This window comes from Octopus sinensis, unplaced genomic scaffold (assembly GCF_006345805.1).
Source record: "Octopus sinensis unplaced genomic scaffold, ASM634580v1 Contig10412, whole genome shotgun sequence".
Lineage (NCBI taxonomy): Eukaryota > Metazoa > Mollusca > Cephalopoda > Octopoda > Octopodidae > Octopus > Octopus sinensis.
In genome coordinates this window covers 187,864-197,099 of record NW_021832126.1, presented here as the reverse complement: position 1 = coordinate 197,099, position 9,236 = coordinate 187,864, and positions in this window count along the sequence as shown.

The following is a 9,236-nucleotide window of genomic DNA, read 5'->3' as shown; positions in this document are numbered from 1 at the left end:
CAATACGGCGGACTCGTCAATCAAGCTCGTCACTGAGTCTAAAAGTAAGTCTAAATGTATCACCTTCTGTGATTTCGTCCATATGTAAGGAATTTATCCCCGAAATTCCTCGATAGCGTTTAAAAGGTGTCTCATTCGAGAACGAATGCATTGTCGTATTGTAGCAGTAAACTGCATTATCCCTTTATGCGAGATCACATGCAGGGACCTGGCGTGGGCTTCCATCTCTGACTCACAGTCGAGAGGAATAACCAATTTTTCAATATTTCCTTTCAGAAACAGTCTAAATTAAATTAGAATTAAACGTAAAACTTATTGTTCCTCACGAAAAAATGTGAGGATTTTTTTCGCAATCTGCGATTCCTCTGAGTATTGGTATCCTCAATTTGAATTCCACATAATATCTTTTTAATGTTGTCGTATTCATTAATATCCTTGACATAAGCCCTGAAGTGCGACATTAGATAACACCAATACCATGCGACAAAATTCTACAGAAATTAGGTCAGCCATTTAATATATACAGTTTTAATTATTTTTTTTATTTGAAAATAACAAATTCCTTAGATAAATTCAAAAATAAATTTTTTTTTCTTTGTATTAGTAAATATTTAAATATATTTAACGAATATTTAAATAACGAAAATTAAAATTTTTGATAAAATTTTAAAATAATTTTTCCTCGCTATTTCTTTGTAGTAAACCATGTGTGCAAGGGTGAACAATATGAAGAAAAAAAGAAAAACTTATCAAATTCAACAAAAACTGGAAGTTATTGATTTCAAGAAAAATAATCCTGCTGTTACTAAAGAAAATTTGGCTTAGCGGTTTAATATGCCAATTGGAGTGATCAATTCAACGTTGAAGAAAATGCAATTGTATGGATCAAGGCGTCACAAACAAAAAAAGAATATTACATTTAAAAGTTGTACTGATAAGATATATGAACCACTATATGCATGGATTCAGAACAAACGTCTATTCACCTCGTCTATTCAATCTGGTGAACATATTCACCTAATTACAAATTTGAGAAATATATTGGCAAAAATTAAAAAGAAGGAACCTAAAATTACCGATTACATGACACATTTTTAATTAAACAATTTTTTTCGTTAAATTCATTTAACGAATGCTCAATTTTCATTTTCGTTAAATGAATAGTCTACTGTATATAACATGCTACTGAACCGGTCTTATCGTACAATTTCTCTAGATAAAAATACGTAAAAATTGGGAACAATTTGTAGACAAAGTAACTTTTTCGTATAATACGACACACCACTCGGCGATCAATGAGACCCCTTTCAAAAGTTTAGGGGTATTTCTGGAATTAACACTGTGATTCATGAAATACCAGGTTATAATCTTATTTATAATTTAGATAAAAACAACGAGGCATCGTTTGTCGAAGATGAACTTAATGGTAAATTTACGATGTATTTATTTTTAGAAACGAATAATAAATGATTGTGGGACGAATCCGTCATTGAAGCTACACAGATTTGAATCCCCATATGAAGAAAAGGGAAAAGTAAAAAATATAATGTCTAAATACAGATTAATGGTTAGTTGTCTTTCCTAACAAACATTTAGTTCGAATTACGAAATAGTTACTATGAATAGAGATAAAAAAATGTAAAGTTTTTTGATTTTTTAGCAATTATCTTTAGTCAGTAATTAGTGTCAAACTATGTAGGTCGCCCTGTCAATCTTGTCAACAATAAAGGTCGCTCTGGTCGCCAGCGTGGGTCGCGACAAATTACATTCCCAAAGTTTTTAAAATCGCAAACAACGCAATATTGTCATTTTCAGGAAATGTAAAAAATGGATGGGCGCTAGTTTGGTACCTCATTTCATTGTTTTCGTAAGTCTCAATATTTTCAAAATTTGGTGTGATCTTAAGTGGAGATTCTCGGATAACTGTACCTTTTAGAAATCATGTGTAATTCATTGATAACGCTCCTAAACTTTTTCAAATCGGGACATCCTTGTGTCCAAATAATCTACACTAAGTGGTTCGAAAAAATATGATAAAGCTTGATGGTTTGCCATAATATTTTAGAATTAATATTGTATTAATATTTGTCGTAAGTTATAGCGTCCGGGCCAGTTCTAAGTGTCCGGAGTGATAAATCGGATTTATCACTCCAAATCATTATGATTTTGGGAATAAATTTTATTTGTGTCGCCTAATTTTATTTTTGTTGAATTAGATAGGAAATGGGTCGAATTGGGGATAAAATGTCTATATTTTTTTCCGGATTTTTATATTAAAAAGTTTAAATTTTTATTTAACAGTTTCACGTTTTTTAAACATAATTCGTGATTTTGTATCAAAATGCATACCGTGCCAATCATTTAACTCTTTAAGTACTTGTGAAAATATCAGAATGATTTCTGTGGAAAAAAATACGAAAGATTTATCGCCGACTGTATAGATCTAAGGCGGTATTCTGCAAATAATGACAATTTTAAATGGATACTTACTGTCATCGATGCATACACAAAGTTTGCATGGTCATTCGCGTTAGAGAATAAAACATCACAAAGCATCTATAATGCAATTGAGAGTTTATTCCAGACTGTCGGTCCTCCAATTTATTTTCATTCGGACAATAGAAAGGAATTCCGCAACAAAGAAGTTTCAAAACTTCTTGATGATTGGAAAATAACTCCGATATATGGAAGACCAAGGCACCCACAATCTCGAGGACAAATAGAAAGATATAACCAAAATCTCAAACGTTGGTTGGGGAGGACTTTGTTCGCAACAGAATCTATAAGGTGGAGAGAAATTCTACAGAAGGTGGTGTATAAATACAACATAACTTGTCATCGCGCAACTGGAAAGTCACCATTTTGGTTAGTCTCTTTTTATTTACCCAGTCTATTTTACGGAATAACGGGTTTTAATATTTTGCCATGTGGAGGCGCAGAAGAAGAGATTAACTCAGAATCGGAAGAAACGGAATTATCCTTAGAAGTAAAAACTCATAATGAAAAGTATAAAAGAAAAGTTACAGAAGACGCAAATAAAAATTTTCGAAAAAAAGATATCACAATTGGAGATAATGTTACAATTAAAATTGATTTCGATAAAAATATAAAAACAAGAAAATATCCACTGACTAGTTTTTTTAGCAAGGAACAATTTCTAGTAGTGGAAGAAGTTTCTCTGCATTCCGTTCTCGTTGAGAATTGCACATCTGGTGAAAGGAAGACAATTCCAAAGTCAATGATTAAAAAAATTAACTTTTAAAAAATTACATTTTCATTTTATATTCAATCAATCTGCTGGCCTCATTGCCCTGTCGAAAGCCGATGGTGGCGTGAGGCCCATTGCGGTCGGTAACGTTTTCAGGAGACTCTCGGCCAAGATAATGTCCCGCAGGGTGGTTCCCCCCCTGAGTCTGGAGTTTCTCCCTTTCCAGTACGGTGTCGGCGTCCAAGGTGCCTGCGAAATTCTCGCGCACGGCACTCGCCAACTTGTCCAGTCAAAGCCAGAAGACTGCAAGTTCATCGTGAAGCTGGACGTCAGCAACGCATTCAACTGCGTCCGCCGGGACCATCTGCTCGAAGTGGTCTCGGCACGTTGCCCCGCTCTCTTCCCAATTGTAAAGCTGGCATACTCTGCCCCAAGCTGCCTTCTGATCCATGATCAGATCATCATGTCAGAATGCGGCATTCAGCAGGGTGACCCACTGGGCCCATTGCTGTTTGCCCTCTCTGTTGACCACATTGCACGGAACCTTTCTTCCACTGTTAACTTCTGGTACCTGGACGACGTGACGATTGGTGGACCTACAGAGGTCGTTATGGAAGACGTTAAGAGAATCACTTCCGGTTTCTCCAAGATCGGACTATCTCTTAACGGCGAAAAATGCGAACTCGTAAACATTTCTCTTGCCCCCCCGCTCTCCGCAACACATTCTCCTCTCTCAGCAGCCTGATCGTTGGGTTAAGGCTAACGCCCACCAGCGATCCAGTTATCTTGGGCTCTCCAATTTCCGCTGTTGGCATAGAAAATGCCTTATCGTCTAAATGGGACGAAATTAAACTACTCACTGATCGGATCCGTGGGCTTGGCTCGCATCTTGCGTTTTTCTTGTTGAAGAACTTTCTTTTCGTCCCCAGACTGACCTATATTCTCCGTTCCTCCCCGTGTTTCGCTGCCACAGACTCATTATCCAGAATCGATAATCTTGTCCACCAATCGCTAACATTCCACCTCAATTTGAGGTTCACTGGTGACGGTTTTACCCGTGCCAGTTTACCAACTCGCTTCGGGGGGATCGGGATCCGCCCCTGTGCGGACCTGGCCCTACCCTGCTATCTCTCATCCATGTCGGCTTCCAGGAATTCCGTTTGCTCAGTTCTACTTCCCTCTCTCGAACTTAATGAGCTCTCGGAATTCTCATCTGCATGCCGTACGTGGTGCTCACTCGACCTTGATTTTCCCACGATCCCTTCAGTTCAAAGGGGCTGGGACGAAATTCTCTGCTTGAACACATTACGAAAACTTCGCTCCAAGTCGGACCAACTCCAGCTGGCCACCCTTAACTGCGCCTGTCAGCCGCACACGGGTGACTGGCTCAAAGCTCTCCCCACTCCTAGTACGGGGTTACTACTGGACGACGAATCCTTGCGGATTGGGATCAGCTTACGATTGGGTTTGGACATCTGCCAGCCCCACCCTTGCCGGTGCGGGTCCTCAATTTCGTCAAACGGCTTGCACGCCTTGTCGTGTAAGAAGAGTGCCGGGAGAATTCCCCGTCACACTCATCTGAATGACGTTGTGAGGAGGGCTCTAGAGTCGGCTGGTTTCCCTTCCACCCTAGAGCCAGTCGGCCTTTCCCGGAGCGACGGCAAGCGTCCCGACGGGATGACGACCTTTCCTTTTAGGGAAGGCAAGTCCCTGGTTTGGGATGCCACGTGTGTCGACTCTTTTTCGGCGACAATGCTTCCCAGGACTGTCGCAAACCCGGGTTCCGCCAGTGCGCTGGCTGAAGAGACAAAGATGACGAAATACCGGTGTATTTCGGACGCTTTTGAGTTTGCCCCCCTCGCCTTCGAAACCTCTGGAATCGTCGGAAAGGCTGCGACTCAACTCCTCACCGCCATTGGTAGAAAAATCTCCACAAAAACAAACGACCGGAGGGAGACGAGCTGGCTGTTCCAGCGAATCTCGGTTGCTGTGCTCCGCGGAAACTGCCACTCAATACGCAGCGCGGCATCGTTGAGCTGACCCTCAGGCCCTCGACAATTCCCTTAGCCACCCAATTGCTTACTTTTTTCCTATTAATGCTCGATTACATTTGTAATGTTTCTTTAAAAATTGTTTCATAATATAAGTGAACTTTTGCTTTGTTTTATTCGACATAGAGATATTATACGAGACTGTTTGGGACAATGTTTGTAAATTTTATTATCTATTTTTATGTTTAGTTTCGGTTTTCGATTTAGTCAATATCTATATTTTATAGTCTTTTTAGCAATCAACAAATAGTTATAAAACTAAAGGATTTGAATTGAATTAATTGAAGTTAATTGTGAAAAAAAATTCGCATAGAGTAATCTTACATTTTTATGTTCGTTACTATGACGCTCAATGATGAAAATTTCTTTGTTTAATTTCCGCGTTCTTGTTAACTGAGTTACTTTTTTCAAATTTTAATAATTTAAAAAATTATTGAATTAACAAAAGTAATCATTAAGAATTTCAGATCTTAAACAAAGAATTTAGATGATTTGGAGTGATAAATCCGATTTATCACTCCGGACACTTAGAACGGGCCTAGACATTATAACTTACGACAATATTTAATACTATATTTGCCGATCAAAATTAAAAAATAAATGGGTAGAGCCATACGTGTCGCCCACCCATATGAGCCGACCGTGACATAAGATTCAAATATCACAAAAATATAAATAAGTAAAAAAGGAGATTAAAAGAACAAAATCGAAAAATATCACAAAAAATATAAATAGAAATAAGTAAAAAAGGAGATTAAAGGAACAAACTCGAAAAATATCACAAAAAGTATAAATAAGTAAAAAAAAGGAGATTAAAGGAACAAACTCGAAAAATATCACAAAAAGTATAGATAAGTAAAAAAAGGAGATTAAAGGAATAAAATCGAAAAATATCACAAAAATGATGAACTTTCAGATAATTAAGTCATTAAAAGAAAATACATCTTGGATTATTCCTTCTGAATCCAATTAAGATAAAAAAATAAAGTATAGCAAATAATTAAGAGAGCACCACAAAGTAAATCAACAGCGTACTCACACGTGGCTTAATTTATTAGGTATTAGGTTTACCATTTTAAAATTAAGATAATTAATAATAATTGATAAAAAAACTTTATTTTTATTACAAAACAGTTTTGAATGTCAATAATTCTCACCTTTAGAGAGAGCAAGGATGCAGTAATAACCAGATTATTGAAAAAGGTTATTTAAATCAATTAATCTTGGCTATACCAATTGGAAACTACTTCCTCCACTTGACTGCTAAATTGGCAGCGAAGAGTGTATTCCCCCGTCTCAGCTCAGAATTTGCTCTTTACCAACTCGGGGTGGGGATCGCCAACGGTTGCGAGTCCAACATCGCCAATGTATTTTTTGTATATCAATCCTCCCTGGTGACATAACTACTGAATTAGCAGTTATTTTGTTTTTTGCGGTGCAAGTGATTTCAATCTTCATTGCTATTTCGAATTTGGTTGGAGGGATTTATGGTTTTATGCTTAAAAAGTTGAATATTTATATCATTTAATCTAAAAAAAATATTGTTGTCACCACGCCTCGGAAAATAAGTGCAAAGTAACATATATTAGCAATAAAGTTAAACTCTGAAAAGAACACGTAATTATTAGTTATTCAATTTCCGTTTTTGTAATTTGTAGTATTTTTTTACATCAAACTCACTCTCTTAGGGCCCACGTATAATGCACCGATGGGCAGATTCATGTCAACGCAGAGTCTAGATTCAGGGCCTACCTCTTTAACAGGCATCGATAACCCGTGCTTTGTCTTGGCTTGCATGCTTTCTAAGGTCTTCCGCAACACCAGTGTCTCGATGTATGCCTTCACTCTGTCCTCCATGCCAAGCACCGCCAGATGATTTTTGAAGAATTTTGACATTATTCCGTCTCAGGTCATGACGACAGGAACGATCTTTACTTTCGCCCGGTGGATCGCTCCCAGTCCATTCGCCACCAAATCGTACTTCCACTTCGACCTGCTCGAGACAAATTTTTGAGGTGGTCTCAACTTCGATAAGAGTAATTGTGTTGCTCGATTTGTCATGAAAAAATATTTCTGGCTTATTATTCTGGTTAGAATTATCAGTCGGTAGGTTTTTATCGACTCGAATTTCTACAAATTCATTGGTGGTAACAGATTGGACTGAACATTCAAAATATAAGAAATAAAATAAGCCGGTTCTTCAGCCTGAGCGAATTTTTTGAAAAAAACTTTTTAAACGAATGTTTTTGCAGAATATTATTTCGTTGTCATTATAAATATTTTCAGGTTCATATTTTTCCAATTTTGTGAAAATCACTGAAATAAAACAATTGATTTCATCTTCAAGGTTTACGTCAGTCATATAAGACTATCCGTGAAAAGTTCTTAATTTTATATTGCTCCGTTTCTTGGATTTATAAAGCCACCCATTGCTACCCTTAAAATCAATGAATCCGTGTAGATCGGCAACTTTTTTCGCTTTCAAAAAAATAGAATTGTCGTCAATGAATCCGCCACAAAGTTTGATATGTTCCATCAATGTCATAACCTCTGTATTAATGGTTGAATATGTTAAAATGAATGGGAGTTTTTTGCTTGAGAAAAAAGAATCACTATCAAGTATTTTTTCTCAATCCTGAGATCATTGATTGATCTTGGTTAAATTTTTTTCTTAAAATTGAAGAAAAAACAGAGGCTATATGTTCTATTGTTATATGTATGTTATCATCGATGTAGGCTATTATGTGTCTTTTATCATTATACGTCAGTCTGATACACTTTCGCATGTTAAATAAAGCGCCGTCAAGATTATTTCATATTAAAAGATAGTTTAACTAAAAAAATTTTTAACATTGGAAAATAGCGGTGAGATTTAGAATTTGGCAAGCAATGGAGGTTTCTTTAGAAATTTTCAATTTTTTGAAAAAAGGTGGCGAGCAATAGAGGTTTGACCTCTACATTGAAAAGTTGTCTATTGAAGTAGGAACTTGGATCTAAATACAGTCTTGACGAAAACACTGGAGAGTATTATGGTCGAACCAAGAATATAATCAAAATCCCTGAAAATGAGATAAACTCAGCCGGGAGTTTCATAATTGACGCAAATCATTTGTATGAAGACAACATGGAAAGTGAGAAAAAAATCGTAACTGACTGAAAACAAAGTATTATTTTTGTTTATTTCTTTCTTTTAAAGAAGAATAATTTTCTCCCAATAACTAGCAAATTAATACGTTTGGAATAAATTATTTTGGTTTAAGAACTCAGTTTCCTTTTTGACACGGGACCGGGACATCTAGAGGGCCTCTGAAAGGCTCCAAGCTAACTTGAATTGGCTAAACCTATGGCTGACGGACAAGAGACTCGTGGTAAACCCGGCGAAATCCGCCACGTCACTTTTCACTTCCGACAAAAGATTGGGAAGGACTTCAGTCGACTTAAAGCTGAACAACGTGTCCGTACCCTTCTAGGGGTAACCCTCGAAATGCACCTCTGCTTTCCCGCACGCAAACAACCTCCTTCGCAAATGCGAAAAAAAATTGAACATCCTCAGAACTTTATCCGGCCTATAGAAAAACGGGTCACACCCGGTACTGGCGAATATTTACCGCCAATACTTCGAACCATCAATTGCCTACGCCTGCGGATTATGAGGTTCGTGGTTATCGTGGTCCAACAGGAGGCGAATCCAGGAGATCCAACAAAGGGCCCACAGATTAACTGATCGTTGGTCACACGATAACGAACGCCTCGGTCCAGCTCCTCTGGAAGACCTTATCAAGCTGAACCTCGGATCGTCAGCAAATCCCGTCAAAACGGCCTGCCGCCCAATGCGATCTTGTGTGGGCTCGTGAAAAGATCACCGAGTGAAGATAAGGTCCCTGGTCGAGTGCATCGGGATCACGTGACGCTTGTTTGATTTTTACCGTGGTCTTGGCGGTTAAATAAATAAATAAATGTCGGATTTAATACATTGA